We start from the raw sequence: 15,426 nt of genomic DNA on the forward strand, positions 1-15,426 counted from the left end.
CACAGCCTTCCCGGAATCAGCTCCGGCAAGCAGGGTCGCTGGCCCGGGGTGGGCGGGGCCGGCAGGCGCCCCCTCCCCCGTTCGGCCGCGCGTTCCGGCCCCGCCCCGCCACCGCGCAGGGCCGAGAGCCGCGCCGCGCGGCTCCGCCCCTCCCCGGCCCCGCCCCCGCGGCTCCCCGCAGCTCCTCCCCTCTCCCATTGGCCGAAGCGGAGACCCGCCTCTCCGCCCAATGGCCGCCGCCGCGGCTCGGCCGCCCGCGCTCTGACTGGTCAGCGGCCGGCGGAGTGGCGGGGCACGGGCCAATGGGGAGAGGCGGCTCGATGAATGGCTGGCCCGGGTGGGGAAGGCAGGAGGCGGTGATCCTGACGGAGGGGGCCGTTTGCCAGCTCCGAGGCAGAAAGTGCCACGACTCCACACGCGCGCACGCAGCCAGCGAGCGGCCGGAGCGGACGGCGGACGGGGCGGGTGGCGTCGGGGTCGCGGCGCCTGCAGTTGCTTGGGGGCGGCTTCTCGGCGGAGGCTCGGCCGGCTCCTCTCTCCCGGTTCCGCGGCGGCGGCGGCTCCTGCCCTCTCGCTCTCCCTCCCGCGTCTCCGGCTGCAGGTAAGAAACTTGGCCGGGCCCTGCAGCGGCGGCGGCGGCGCGCGGGCCAGGCCGTCGGGGCGCCGGGGCCGGGCCGGGCGGGCCGCGCCGAGAGTGACACGTCTCCCTGGCGGCCCCTCCCCCGGCGGCGCCCCCGGCCGTCGCCGCGGCCGCGGACCCTGGGGGTCCGGGCGGGCCCCGGGGGCGTGTGCCGGGCCGAACCCCGTGCAGGGGCGTTGGCCGAGCGTGCCCGAGGTGTGGACCCCACGCCCTCGCCGTCTGCGGGACCTGCGGCGGCCCCGCGGCGAGACGTGGCCGCCCCCCCCCCCCCACACCTCTCTCCGTCCCTCGCAGCCGGGCCGTCGGGCCGGCCGGCGCGCTCCGAAGTTGGGCGAAGAAAGTTGGCGGCGGGGCGGGGCGGCGCACAGCTGGCGGAGGAAGGGGTTAAGCTTCGGGAAGCGGCTGGATGACGTTGCCGGGCTGGAGTCCGGGCTGGCGGGGTGGGGGCGGGCGGAAGGCGGCGGGGGCCGGCGGGGGAGGGGGCGGGATTGAATGGGGGCCCGGGCCGAGCGCGCCCGTCTCGGGCTGCGGCCGGGGGCGCGGCGGGGCCGGGAGGCGCCGACGGGGCGGGCCGGGCTCAGGACCGTGGGGGCCGCCGTGCAGGGACTCGGACCGTCCGGGTCCGGACGCCCGGCGGCCGCGGTGGCAACTTCCCGGAGTGCGGGAGGCAGCTCCCTGCTCCCCCTGGCGGCGGGGCCGGGGGCGCTGTTTGCCCGGCCGGCCTCGCGGACCCGGTGCGAGGGCGTCCGGCGGGGGAACGATGAATGGGCCGGCGGTGCCAGGTCCGGCGGAAGTGGCACCTCCGGCCCGGCCGTCAAGAGCGCTGGCACCCCGCCTGGCTCCCGCCCCGGGTCCCGGGCTCCCGCCCTGGCGCCGGGCTTGGGAGGGCGGGCTGGGGTCCACGCTTCCCGGGCAGCATCTGGGAAGCCTCGGGGAACCCTCCCCACACTGCAGGTCACAAACGGTAGCTCGGGTGGTGTCATGGCTAAGGGGTGGGCTTCCGAAAGCCGGCACCGTGGGGAGTCGGCCAGGCTGTTTCACGCCGGGGTCCGCTTCCGACACTCCGGGGTCCGCTTCCACGTCGGAACAGCCGGGCTGCCGGAGAGAGAACCGTGAAGACCCAGCACGTGTAGGGAGTAGTCCACAGGTGTTGACTGTTACTGTTTTTGCATGAGTTTCTAGGGTGTCCGGGCCGGGAGGGAGGTGGGGTCTGGGTTTGGCTCTGGCCCGCCCGCTGCGGACGCAGCCTTGCCACGTCCTGTCGTCTTAATCCCACCCCTGCCACGCTACAGACCCTCTGCTCAGGGTGCTTAACCTCTCTGAACCCGGGTTTCCTTATCTGTAGCCTGGAGATAGAACCACCCACTCACTGTAGGGTCCGGCAGCCTCCCAGGTAAGTGCTGGGAAACCCTGGGACCTTGTGCCAGCAGAAGGAAGTTTGGCAGTAACTCCTGGAGTTCGGAGGTCAGCAGAGTCTAGGAAGCATTTAGAAAATGAAACTTTGCAGGCTCTTGGGAGCCTCGCGGGTCACTGTTTTGCTGGTGTGCTGGAACCTTCAGAGCGGGGGCGTCTGCGTGGCGTTTTCTGGACTTTGGGGAAGGAGGTCTCTTCAGAGCTTTGGCTGTTCCCGCGGGGCTGGGGAGCACTCTGCCTCCCCCTACGCTTTTCTCTGTGCTTGGCTGTCTTGACTTCCCCTTGATCCAACCCCAGAGAAGGCTCGGTGATCCCGCAGCGGGCTGTGGTGACGTCTCTGTTCTTTATGAACTCTCCAAAGGTCAGGCCCACTGTGGGCTGCCAACTTGTTTCCCTTCCAGAAAGAAGCTTCCGGTTCTGAGGGCCTGGAGATGCCACTTCCCTCTCTGATGAAGCGAAGGAGGAAAGCTGGAGGCAGGAGGCGGAGCAGGGCTTGCACGTTCAGGGCTTCTGGACCCGTTGAGCTGTGGGGTGGCGGGGTGGGTGGCCAGATAAGGAGAGAAAGGTGTCTCAGGGACTGGAAACAACCGCCAGGGAGTAGAGCCGCAGGCACTGTGCCGGATCAGAACTCTTCGCTTTCACAGTTAGGAGTCGGCCTCTGAACGTCTCTACAGAGATTAAGAAGTTAGTTTGGTACCTTGGTGCATGAATAGTTTTTGGTGATGGGAGAATTTTAAATAAATCCCAAGCCACTGAGTCACATTTGAGCAATTATGCTCTTTGCTGAAACGAGCCCTAAGTCAGTAGGCTGTAGTGATGATACAGCACCAAATTCCACGTAAGTGGCTGAATGCAAACAATTTGATTGGCATACTGGTTTATTATGTAGCAAGGATGCCTTTTTAAAATGTCAGGACCCCAGACTTTTCTTACTTGTTCTTTTATCCTAAGGAGTTGTAACGAGGAGGTGAGTGACATATAGGCAGGGAGTCAACAGTTCTTTCGAGAATCCAGATTTTTCTGTGCTAAAATCTTGTTTTGGGAGAAAAATATGGTCAGTGAGAATGATGACAGTGGAGACAGTGCTGTCCATCTGTACGTCCTGGCCCGGCGATGGTTAAGGCCTGGCCCGTAACACAATAATTGCGGATGAAATGAGGTAGACCAGCACACCTGTTAAATTTTCTCCAGCTATCTCATTGGACAACTGAAGCTCAGCCCAACTTGATTTTTAAGGTTTACTGTTTAGAGTCAGATTCATAGCTTTGGTGTACATCTCGGCCTCACAGCAGCCCGTTTCCATAGCGTAGATGTGGTTGTTCCCATCCTGTGGATGAGAACATAGAGGCCCAGCAGGTCAGTTCCTGTTGCCCAGCTGCTGGGCGATGTGGGCACGGCCTTCTGAATGTTCACCAACACCTACAGGCCGTATAATTCCACACTCGTTGGGACAGTAAGTACCCCAGGGAGCACCTGGAATTGGAAGATGGAAACGAAGGCGGGGAGTCAGTGTGGGGTGTGGCAGTACCAAGATAGTGCTTTCATTTCATGTCTTCGTCAAGCGTCTCCTGTGTGCCAGGCCTTTAGACACCACAAACGAACCTCGTTCGTGTCTGAAGACACTCCATCTAGAACTGTGTTGTCCAGTACGGTAGCCACACGGAGGTATTTCAACTTAATTAAAGTTAAATAAAATTAAACTAGTGGCAGTTCATGCGCTTCCACCTAATAAGATGTCACCGTTAGAAAGCAGTTGTTCCTGACTCTTGGTGTGCATTATAAACTGCATGTTAAGGGAAAGAAGGCGGGGGAGCAGGGGCGCAGCACAGACAGTGGTCGTGCCCTGGAGAGCTTCTTACCTAACACCAAGGGCATCAAAGTGGTCAAATGTAACAGACACAGAAAATAGGTATTGGGCTGAAAACATATGGCTTGTAGGGAAAGTAAATATTTAATTCTAAGTGAGAGAGCCTGGGCAAGAGGGCCACTTAGCATTATAGAAAATTAACCTGGGGACTTCCTAGGAGGCTGTTTTCTTAGGCACACAAGTTCTGATGAGTCTCCTGAAACAGGCAGGCCGACTCCCATGACTGAAGGCCAGACACATGTAGCGTGTTTCCTTTAAGAGCCGTAAGTGACATGCATCTCCCACCTGCCTAGCAACGCAGGTCAACTTTAATTTATAAAGAAAGTTCTGTAATTTCTACGTTTGATTATTTTGGCAAGGCTGGAACAGCTGCCGGTCTCCTAACCTTACACAGTCCAGGGTACAGGCGTTTTCCTGTTTGGCTGGCGGCAGTTGTTTCCTGGCTATTTGCAGGGCTTTGTTATATTCCATAGAACTTTGAAAGGATGACTGGATAGTATTTGGGGAGAATTTCTGAATTCTTGGCTGTACTAGTGCTCTCATCTTAGTACACTGTGTAGAGTAACGTCAAACCAGTTAACAAAGAACCCAGAGTGATAGACAGCTACTTTCTTGTTGGTCAGACAGGAGGCCCCTAAGGTTGTGCCGGAAGTGATCAGCTATTTATAGTGATAGTGAATATCATCTGCTGGCTCCAAAGTCGGAATAGAAGACCATCTTAGACCCAAAGCTTTAATTCTGTGCCCTGACCCTGGTTGAGGTGTGAGTGAACCAGGTGTGTTTCAGGCTGTCTTGAGACTGCTTCCCAGCTGGAGCCCTGCGTGGATGGAACTTGGCTGGCACGTGAGGTTTGTTCAGGCCCGGGTTGCTAAACAACTAAGCCACCTTTTAAAATTGGAGAAGTTGTTGTTGTTAACATCTAGATTTTGGGGTCCTCTTGGGGAAAGTGGGAATTTCTGGGCACACCAGTTGTGCTTTCTTGGGTGGCAGCCGTAGACTGTCGTTGTCTTCCCTGGGCAGGGGCTGTGCTCTCCTCCCAGCCTCACTCACAGTACGTGCTTGGGTGCCGGCGGTCCCCGAGGGACACTGTCTACCCCAGTCTGAGAGCAAGGAGGAGTTGGAGGGCGTCCGCATGTGACCTGAGTAGTCCCCAGCGTCCCCCACTGGCTGCAGCTTGGGGCAGCGGGGGGAGCACTGGTCTGGGTTCTAGTCCCCAGAGTAAGTGGTGTGACCTTGGATGTGACTGTTCTCCTCCCTTGGCTTCAGTTTCCTCCTCGTGTAATATGAAACCAGGCCAGCTGGCCCCATCTTTCAGGCCACACATCGTGGTTTATCCTTCACTCTGTGCCTTCTCACACTTGTATCCTTTACGACGGCAAACCTATCAGCTCCGTCCACTCTCACCGCATCCCCTGGTGCCAGCCTGGTGCAGACCCCTCATCCCCCGGGTTATTTCACTAGGTCTGAAGTGGTCTGCCTGCTTTTGCCCTCACCCCCTGCCTTCTGGTCTGTTCCCAGAGCAGATCGTGTCACCCTGTGTTCAGGACCCTCCTTGGCCTGAGTCTGTCCAGTGGCCTCCAAGGCCCCTCTTTTCCCTCAGGCTTCACTGCTGCCACCCCCACCCCCTGCTCTGGTCACACTGGCCTCCCTCTGTTTCCCGGGCAGGCCCTTCTGCCGCAGGGCCTTTGTACATGCTCTTGCTTTCCCTGGGGAGCTTTTGCCACGTGGCTTGCTCCCCCACCATCCTCAGGTCTGTGCATTGTGACCTCCCTGACCACCCTATTTAAAGTGACAGCCCCGGTGACCCCTGTCCCACTTCTCTGCGTGGCTTTGTTTTCATTATCACCACCTGATGTGTCACATACGTGACTGACTTTGTCATTTCTGACACTGGAGTGTAAGCTCTCCCAGTGCAGGGATGTGGCCCCCCTGTTTCCCCGAGGTGTCCCTAGTGTCTGGACAGTGGCATACAGTAGGTGCCCATCCTTGCCGAGCTAACAGATGATTTTCTAGTGCCTGTGTTTTGTGAGTACATTATCATTTAGCCTCAAGTAGCCTGGATTCCTAGAGCATCAAATATAAACACAAAAAACATATTCCAAAGCCAAGCGACTTTTGGATTCCCTCCAGCCTGGCTCCAGTTGGGAGACTGACCGTTACACTCATGGCGGTGCTGCCACACGTGGCCCATCCTGCTCCGCCAGCAGAAGCCAAGGCTCTGAAGTGACCCTTGGCAGACGGCTTGGGCGTTCGCTCTCTCCCAGGTGCCCTGCACCTGCAGGCCGGTTAGATTGGTCTCAGTGCTGCCTGTTCTCCGCTGTCCGTCACCCAGGCGGGGGCCTCACCAGACCGGGCCCTTCCCAGGTGCCTGCGCTGGTTCCAGGAGGAGAATTCGCAGCGAGCATCCTTTATTTCCCGGCGGAGCTGATGAGCTAGATGGGTTTGCAGAGCAGCCGAGCGTATCGGTGACGACGCCCTCACCAGGAAACAAAACGTTATTTTTGGTTTGAACCGTGCACTGCCTCTGAAAAGAGGTGGGTTTCGTGTTTCGTGAGCAAGAGTGTTCCTTCGTGGTAGGAGGTGAAATTCTTTTCTGGTAGTTGGCATTCCATTCTCTCTTCTTTTAGTCAGACTTTGTTGGACTAAGAGGGCTGGATGAGATGAACCTCCCGCCTCCCAGATGGCGTTTCCTCGAGGACCGGGCGTGGACGCTGGGCAGGTGTGGGATACTGGAGCCAGGCGGGCTGGCTGGTCGCAGCCCCTTCCAGGCCGAGCCCACATCCCTCGTTGCCTCCTCTCTGCCTGCCTTTGCTTTTAGGCAAAGAAATGGAAAAGTAGATCATAGATTCCTGGCCCCTCCTGACGGGAGGATCTGGCCTACGCATTTCACGCAGAACCGTGAGAGACCGGGTTCTGGCCCTCAGCCCAGGCAGTATGTTCTATTGGAACTTTTCATTCAGTGGTTAAAATGTACAACTCAGCTGGAGCAAAAACTATTTCCTTTTTAATTAAGGCTCATCCTGCATAGGAATTAGATGCAGCTTTATTTCTGTTGAACACGTTTTCATTTCCTGGTGAGTTCTAGATCGTCGTAGTTGGGCAATTTCATAGTAACTGCAGTGACTCGGGGAAGGGGTCAGTGCGCAAGAGTGAGCGGTGACGAGGTGACGACACCGTCAACAGCGGCCTCGTTAGTGACGTGTCGTTAGGGGCGTGGACGGGGCTTTAGCCACGGCCGAGCCGGCCACTGCAGCCTTTGTTGTCGCCTCCAACCTCAGAGGGAAGCCCTGAGATTTGTTCTGAACAGTCTGGTTTCGGAAGCCGCGGGGACAGCGAGGTCTGTGGGGCTTGGAGGCGGGAGGCGGTGCCCACCGTGACCTCGGTCCCCACTTCCCCTCTCTTGGGAGCTGCGTGGTGAGCGCACGTGAGGGGCCTGGGGTTGGCAGGAGTGGACGTGCCGTGACAGACCCGCCTGGCATCAGAGATGCTCCTCCTTTGCGAGCTGTGTAGATTCATTTTCCTACCAAAGTTGGCATGTGTGTATATACATATTTTAACTCTTTACTAAAGTAAAATACAAATATAGAAAAATGCACTGTCCCGTCTACAGCTCGCGGAGCAGCGCCCCATGTGACCAGCCGGCCAAGAAACATTGTCCCCCAGCAGCTCATTTCGTGCCCCTCGGGTAGCTGCCCGTGCCTGGGGGTAACCACACCCCTGACCTGTAGCTCACAGGTCCCTCCCGCCTGCTCGTGAACTCGGGGCAAGTGGACACACGGCCGGTGCTCATCGTGGCCTCCCATTCGACGTTACGTGTGAGCACGAGGTCCGTCCGTGGTCTTGGGCTATTGTAGTTCATCCCCCTGTTGTATATGCTCTGCACATCACTGTGCCGGGGCACTTGGATAGTTTCCACTTTGGGGCTTCTGTTTTGATGTACTCTAAATTACATGATACTGTGAAATACAGTTTTGCCCCTGACTTTGGCGGCCGCGTGTCCACTTTCCCGCTGGGTCTGTTCCCAGGCGTGGGGCTGCGGCCACGGGAGGCATATGCTCAGCCGTGGACAACAGTGCGGACTCCCCAGGGTGCTGGTCCTCGTTTGTACTCCCACCGGCAGCATAGGAGCTTGGAACATGACTTCAGCAAGGAACCAGGGTGAAGTTGAGTTACCACTGCTACTGATAAGAAGCACCCCCTCGTGCTGCCCTCCCCGTGTCCTGGAGATGGTTCATCAAAGATGAGCCTTTTCATAGGGCTTGCGGAAAAGGGTCAGGTTTTACTGCCGGTGAGCAGATGCTCTCCAAGCAGAAAGGCAGCCCCTCGCAGTACATGAGGGAGGGCTCACAGAGCTTTGATCTGCGGGGAGACTCTTCATCAGACCCCCCACCTCACCCCGGTCCCAGCAAGGTAAATGTAGTGACTGTTGGAGTGTTAAGTGGATTTCTTCAAAACAAGGGAGCCGGCTGTTGGGTACCAGAGGTCATTCCGCCTGGGCCTCTGCCCACCTGCCGGGACCCTGCACAGAGCCCAGGGCCGGGAGGCAAGGGCACCGGGCAGGCCCCCCTCCTCCTGGGACAGATGTGCGTCCAGGCTTGGATCTGGGAGTCACCCTACATAGCAGCCCTCCGGTCACATCGCAGGGATGACCTCTTTCCTTTTACGAGCTTGCCTGGCTGGGGTTTGGTTTGACCACGAGTGGTAGCAGTGCCAAATGTCAGTAGCTTGAAGAAGGGCGGGCGGCCTGTGTTCCGGTGGCAGGGTGGGCTGGTGGACTAGAGCAGTCTTCTCCCTCGGGTGGGGCAAGTGCTGCAGAACAGCACCTGCGGAAAGCACTGAATGGCTTGGAAGATCCTGAGGAAGGTAGTGAGGGGACCAGAGTCTCAGTGCAGAGAATAACCCTGGATGGTGAGCACAGTCCTGAGGGCGTTCGGTGAACTGGGCAAACTGGGAGTTCTGATGGCACCTCTGGGCGCAGGGGGCAGAGACCAAGGTGGGCAGGATGATGGAAGCTGTGCCCACCGAAGCTGTGCTCACCTGCACCTCCAGGGTGAAGGTGAGTCAGAAGTGAGTCAGAAGTAAGCCTGTCCCCTCCTGAGATGTTGTCCTTCATGCAGATCCCGTGACCTCAGAGGTAGGACATTTTCAAGCCGATTCTGACTCTTTGTAGAGAGTGCTCCAGGGCCAGTCCACAAGCAAGCAGGTCTTTGAAGGACTGCGCCTTTATCCTCGGCTCAGAGAATCCCCACGTGTAATTTTCAAGGCAAACAAGCATCCCTGGTTGAGAATAACCAAACAGAATGCTGCGCGTTCAGTGAATGAGGACCAGCAGGAACGTCTGTGAAAACAGAGACAGTGAGTGGTTGACACAGTATTTAAAAGCGCTTCTTACTCTGCTTAAAGTAATAGACAAGGTGGAAAATACCTACAAAGAAAGGAAACTGTTAAGTGACCTAGCAAGTTTGATAAAGGAATCAGGTGCAGTTTCTAGCCATGGGCAGCTCAACCACTGTAGTTAAAAACCCAACGGATTGCAGCGCGTGATTAACTGGAAGATAGAGCAGAATGTACAGATTTCACTTTAGAACCAAATAGGGCAGTAACTTCTAAGACCAACTGAGAATCAGGGAGAAGAGGTGGTGTGCCAGAGCCCGTGTTGGATGAAATAATGACTGAGAATTGTACAGAATGGAGGAGACACCCATCCAAACAAGGGAAAAACCACCCACATGTAGAAAGTGTAGTGATACAGCAACCAAAGGGAAAAATTCCAGAGTGAGGGTGAAATGAAGGTAACTTTTAAGGCAAAAACCAAGACCGTTAATTAGTGACATCTTGGCTAAAGGAAATTCTCCAGGATGTTCTTGGAAGGAAAATAGTGCCAAATGGAAAGAAGAATGAAGAAGGTGGGAACATTTGGGCAACTCTAAACAAATGTGAAAGAATAATAATAATGTTTGGGGGGGGGCGCTGGAAAAAGGGTATGGTTAATGACACCTAAGTTAGAGGGGTGTTAGAATTAGTGGAGGGAGTAAAGTTTTGTTTAACATTGAACTTTGTGAATCTCACATATTATTGTGTTTTAAAGGTAGTCACTAAAGAATAGAAACTGTATTCTGCAATAGTAGAAGGGAAAAAAATGGAGTGATTTAAAAACAATCCAGAAAGAGATAAGAAAGGAGACGAAAAGAACTCCAGGATGAGTGGGGAAATAACACAAAATAAGATTATAGAGTTAAACTCAACTATATCAGCATTTAAAATGTAAACTGGGGACTTCCCTCATGGCGCACAGTGGTTAAGACTCTGTGCTCCCAATGCAGGGGGCCCGGGTTCAATCCCTGGTCGGGGAACTAGATCCCACATGCATGCTGCAACTAAGAGTTCGCAAGCCGCAACTAAGGATCCCACCTGCCGCAACTAAGACCCAGTGCAACCAAATAAATTTAAAAAAAAAAATTTTTTTTTTAAATTGTAAATTGACTAAATACTCCAGTTAAAACATAAAGATATCTTACTGGATTTTAAAAATCCAACTCTTGTTTACAAGAGACAGGGTGAAAATGAAAGAATATAGAAAACAAAAATTGACAGAACTACAGGAAATGGTCAAATCTATAAGCATAGTAGAGAATTTTAGCATATCCTCTCAGTAATTGACAGCTAAGCGGACAAAAATCACTAAGGATTAGAACTTTGAACAAAATTAGGAATGTGATCTATGGCTCTATATAAATAAAACAAAACACTGTAGCCAGCTAATATGCATTTGACTTCAGAATTTTCAAAGATTGGCTGTATCCAGGGCCTTAAAGTCAGTCTCAACAAATGAAAGGATTGAAATTATGTAGAGCAGGTAGTCTGACCAGAGGTCAGTTAAACTAGAAATATGAATAAAAAGATAAATAGAGTATCTCCATGTATGTGTATATTAAAATAAAACACTTCTAGCATGTATTTGTAGGTCAAAAAAAAAGGAAAATAGAAAATGTTTTGAAATGAATGATGATGAAGATATTACACATCAAAACTTGTAGGATGTAGCTAAAATATTATTTATAGGGAAATTGATAACTTTAAATACATATATTAAGAAAGAAGATGAAAATTAATGAGCTAAGTAAGCATCTGTCTCTAGAAGTAACAAAGACAAAATAAACCACTCAGAAGGAAGTGACAATGAGAAGGGATTAATGAAACAGAAAACAAGTAAATATACAGTGGAGAAGTTCATTCTTACAAAAGATGAATAATGTTGACAAATATCAAGCAATATTGGTCAAGAAAAAGGCACAAATTATATCAAGAGTGTAAAATGGGACTTCACTACAGATGTGGTGACATTAAAAAGATGAGTGGTTATCATGAACAACTTGTGCTAATAAATAAAAACAAAGCAGTGTCATAGGTGTTTATTAACCACCAGAGGAGGGGGCTCTACCACACATTGTACGTATAAGCCTTCTTTTTTCCTCTCAGCATGGTGATAATTTTGCAAGTTTTAACAACATCACTGAATTTCTGGGAACATATGACTTAACAACACTAAGCTAAGAAGAGAACCAAGAACCTGATGAAAGGACACCTACAGGAAAGCCTACAGCAAACATCGCACCGCATAGCAAGACGCCCAGAAGGTTCGCTTTGACATCAGGAAGAACAGGATGCCAGCTGACACGCCTTCTCTTGAGCACGGTGTTGGCGGTCCTGCCCTGTGCAAAAATTCAAGAGAAGTGAAGCGGAAGATAGAAAGATTGGGAAGAAAGTGTTAGTAGAATTAGGCAAGGTTGCTGGGGCTCGAGGGGAACCACCCTACAGAAATCAATTACATGTCAGTATTACCAGCAACAAACAGAAAATGAAATTTAAGAGAGACCCCATTTGCAATAGTGTAAAACCCGAAAAACCAAGAAGAAAATAACTCTTTCGCAAAGCGTGTGAGACCCCACAGTGTGTGTTCTCTTCCTCCACCAGGATGCCTGTGCTTTTCTGTTTCAAGGTGGTTCTCATAACCATGTGACCGTGTAAATGAGTGGCCCCTGCCTGACTGGTATTTAGTGGAGCCTTCACACAGCAGACGCTTGGAGCGTGGATGTGCTGAGGTTTGATTGGACACGGTGGGAAGACTACTGATCCTGCTTCCGGGGAGCTTCATGTCCACTGCAGGAAGCACTCTGCACATCTGAACTGCTCGTGGGTGATTTGAGGACTCAGGATTCCTGATCCCTGCCTCGGGCGTTGTAGTGAGCCCTGTAGGCGCCTCGTAAGCGCTCAGAAGATTTAGGTCTATTTAAGTGCCTACTTTTCCAAAGACTGTTATTTTGGAGAAACACAAAAGCATGTCAATGCTTTGTTTTTTTTCCTTAGCAAAGAAATTGAATCTGAAATGGCCGATGAATAAGCCAAGGCTTAGAATAGAAGACATTTCTATTTTTAGTGTTTTATCTTTCTTTAAAATGAATAGCATTGTTTCTTTGAAGTACCAAGTCAGTTATTGCCAGCCTCTTAAAACATGAAATAAATTATTTCCGAATACTATATCTTTTAGTTACCAGGTTTTCTCTTAGTTTTAGGTTTAAAAAAAAGAAAATAAAAAAAGAATTAGAGGTTACACTTAAAATTTTAGATGAGATGACCTGAAAACTCTCTTCTCTATAAACATTTAGAAATATTACATGGAGCTAATAAGCATTCTCTAAAAAGCATAGCTGAGTTTACAAGGTAGTAAAAGATATTACCAAATCCCGTAAGCCAAGGGCGGGGACTGTCTGGGTCCAGAAGTAAGCTGACCCTGCAGTGTGGGTGTCGCGTAGTCCTCCAAAGTCTGGGTCTTGGGTCTTTGGTTTTTATGTCCAGGTGGGAGCTGGGTGGGGGGAGTGAGAACCCCACTGACACTCCCATGTAAAACCTGAACTGAAAGGACAGACTAGTGGCCAGGGGAGATGGCATGGGAGCTTATCTGTTTTCTCCTGAGGCGGGGTAGGCAGAGTCTCCTGGGAATATTTAACAGGAGCTGCTGCATCTAAAAATGTGGCCTTACCTGCTGCCTTCTCTGAAGCCCTCGTTGAAGCAAAGATAAAATAGCTCTTTAGAGACAAGCCTGAAATTCAGCCCAGACAGGGTTGCAACTTAATAAAGTCCCACCAGAGTCACTGTCAGAGGTATAAAAGTGTAGGTAGTGGAAAACATTAATGGGAAAAAACAACACCAGGGAGAAAACAAGGCGAACTTGAAAAAAAATAGAATAACTCAAAGGACTGATTATAGAGCTGGTTAGATTCAGCTGAAGAGACAATTGGTGAAGTGGAACATATGTCCAAGTGGTAGCACAGAGAGATTGAAGTCTAGTTAGGACTTCTACCACAAAGAAACAGGAGCAAGGAAATCGCAAAGAACCAAGTGGCCAAGGGCTTTCCAGAACTGGTGAAAAACATGCGAAAGCGCAGTGAGCCTGACTAAGACAGTAAAAATAAATACACACCTAAAGGCATTGGTGAAGGCTTAGAACCCCGAAGATGGATTTTAGAAGTGAGGGGGTATTTTTAAAAGGTATTACAAAGGAATGACAGCTCAACAACATGTTTTTCCATAGTAAGCACACACCCTGCCACGGCTGCCAACCAAAAAAGCCAGAAGACAGATAAAATCATAATCTTCCAAGTGATGAGAGAAAATAACTGTCAGCACGGAATTCTGTACCCAGTTAATCCATTCATGAAGAGCGAGGGTGGAGGAAAGAAGTCCTTCCAGGGCTGTGAGGACTGAGGATGTAAGAGGAAATTCTTGCTGAAACAAGTAGTCGAGGATGTACTTTGGGGAGACTCAAAAGAAGGCGTGAGGTGCAGGAAGCAGTGGCCAGCAACAGATTGGGAACCATTTGGGTCATTTAACACGAGTGTCTGGAACTCCGAGCGCCCGCAGGTCGCCCAGGTATGTGTGAGGGAGAGGCGGGTGGAGCACCGAGGCTCCTGGGAAGTGTCAGGTGTGTATGTTAGGAGAACGTAGGGGGAAAGGACATTTTCATTACAGCTTTTAAAAAGAGCGCTTGCACACAGACACACAAAAGAACAGAAAAGTGTAACTTTCAAACACAGATGAAAAGATGTCCAGTGGAATGCAAATAAATAAGGGGGGGAATAAGCAAAGGAAAAGTATTGTAAATAGGAATAACAAAACAAGGGTATAAATGAGTCCTGTTACATAGGCAATCACAGTAGATGTTGGTGAACTAACCCTACCAGTTAAAAAGACAAATTGCCATGCTGGTCTGAAAATAAAATCCAGCTATATGCTGTTTTTAAGAGCTCCACTTAAAACATATGAACCCAGAAAGGTTGCAAATGGAGAGCAGAAAATGATTCTAGACCAATATTAACCTCCCAAAAGTTGGCGTAACTTTTTTTTTTAACTGGAGTATAATTGCCTTACAATGTTGTGTTAGTTTCTGCTGTACAACGAAGTGAATCAGCTATATATATACATATATCCCCCCATCCCATCCATCTAGGTCATCACAGAGCACTGAGCTGAGCTCCCTGTGCTATGCAGCAGGTTCCCACTAGCTGTCTTATTTTATACATAGTAGTGTAATTCATGTCAAATCAGACATACAGTCAGAATGAAGTGGAAAAAATAAAGATCATTATTAGGGATAAAGAGGATCACTTTATAATAGAGGAAAAAATAGTAGGCACTTTATCAGAAAGATGTAACAATTCTGATCTTATACTCACCTAATAAGATGCCCTCCAAATAAAGCACAAATTGACAGATTCCCAGGAGAAACTGATAAATCCATGATTATGGAGTGTTCATGTCAAGAAGTTAGAACAGTATAAACCAATGGAAGTTGGAGGAAGGATTAATGAAAATTAATTATATAGATTGGATCACAAACCCAAAAGCTGGTTCTGGAATCATCATTGAAATTGAAATAGCAATTAAAAATCAGCTGTCTGCCAAAGGGAACCTTCATACACTGTTGGTGGGAATGTAAATTCGTGCAGGCACTGTTGAAAACAGAACAGTGTGGAGGTTCCTCAAAAAACTAAAAATAGAACTACCATATGACCCAGCACTCCTACTCTTGAGTATATATCTGAAAAAAACAAAAACACTAATTCAGAAATATACATGCACCCCAGTGTTCATAGCAGCACTATTTACAATAGCCAAGACATGGAAACAGCCTAAATGTCCATTGACAGATGAATGGATAAAGAAGATGTGATATATATCGCATATATATTTATATATATATATATATATATATATATATATATATATATATATATATATATGATGGAATACTACTCAGCCATAAAAAAGAATGAAAATTTGCCATTTGCGACAACATGGGTGAACCTACAAGGTATTGTGCTAAGTGAAATAAGTCAGACAGAGAAAGAAAAATACCGTATGATGTCACTTATATGTGGAATCTAAAAAATACAACAAACTAGTGAATATAACAAAAGAGAAGCAGATTCACAGTATAGAGAACAAA

The 15,426-nt window shown here is 50.6% G+C and overlaps 1 protein-coding gene across 7 annotated transcripts in view; it reads left to right on the forward strand.

The window, feature by feature from the left end:
- Nucleotides 1-334: 334 nt before the first annotated feature.
- Nucleotides 335-15,426, forward strand: part of RRBP1 (ribosome binding protein 1) — a 58,507-nt gene continuing 43,415 nt past the window's right edge. For 3 of the 7 annotated variants that reach the window (XM_082431636.1, XM_082431634.1, XM_082431637.1), the window contains exon 1: nt 336-601. The gene's annotated coding sequence lies outside the window, so the exon portion shown is untranslated. Of the gene's footprint in view, nt 602-15,426 lie in introns of all 7 variants that reach the window. The other 4 variants (XM_082431633.1, XM_082431635.1, XM_082431632.1 and 1 more) reach the window with 3 other exon arrangements.

Source organism: Balaenoptera physalus (genome assembly GCF_965194825.1).
Source record: "Balaenoptera physalus genome assembly, chromosome: 16".
Lineage (NCBI taxonomy): Eukaryota > Metazoa > Chordata > Mammalia > Artiodactyla > Balaenopteridae > Balaenoptera > Balaenoptera physalus.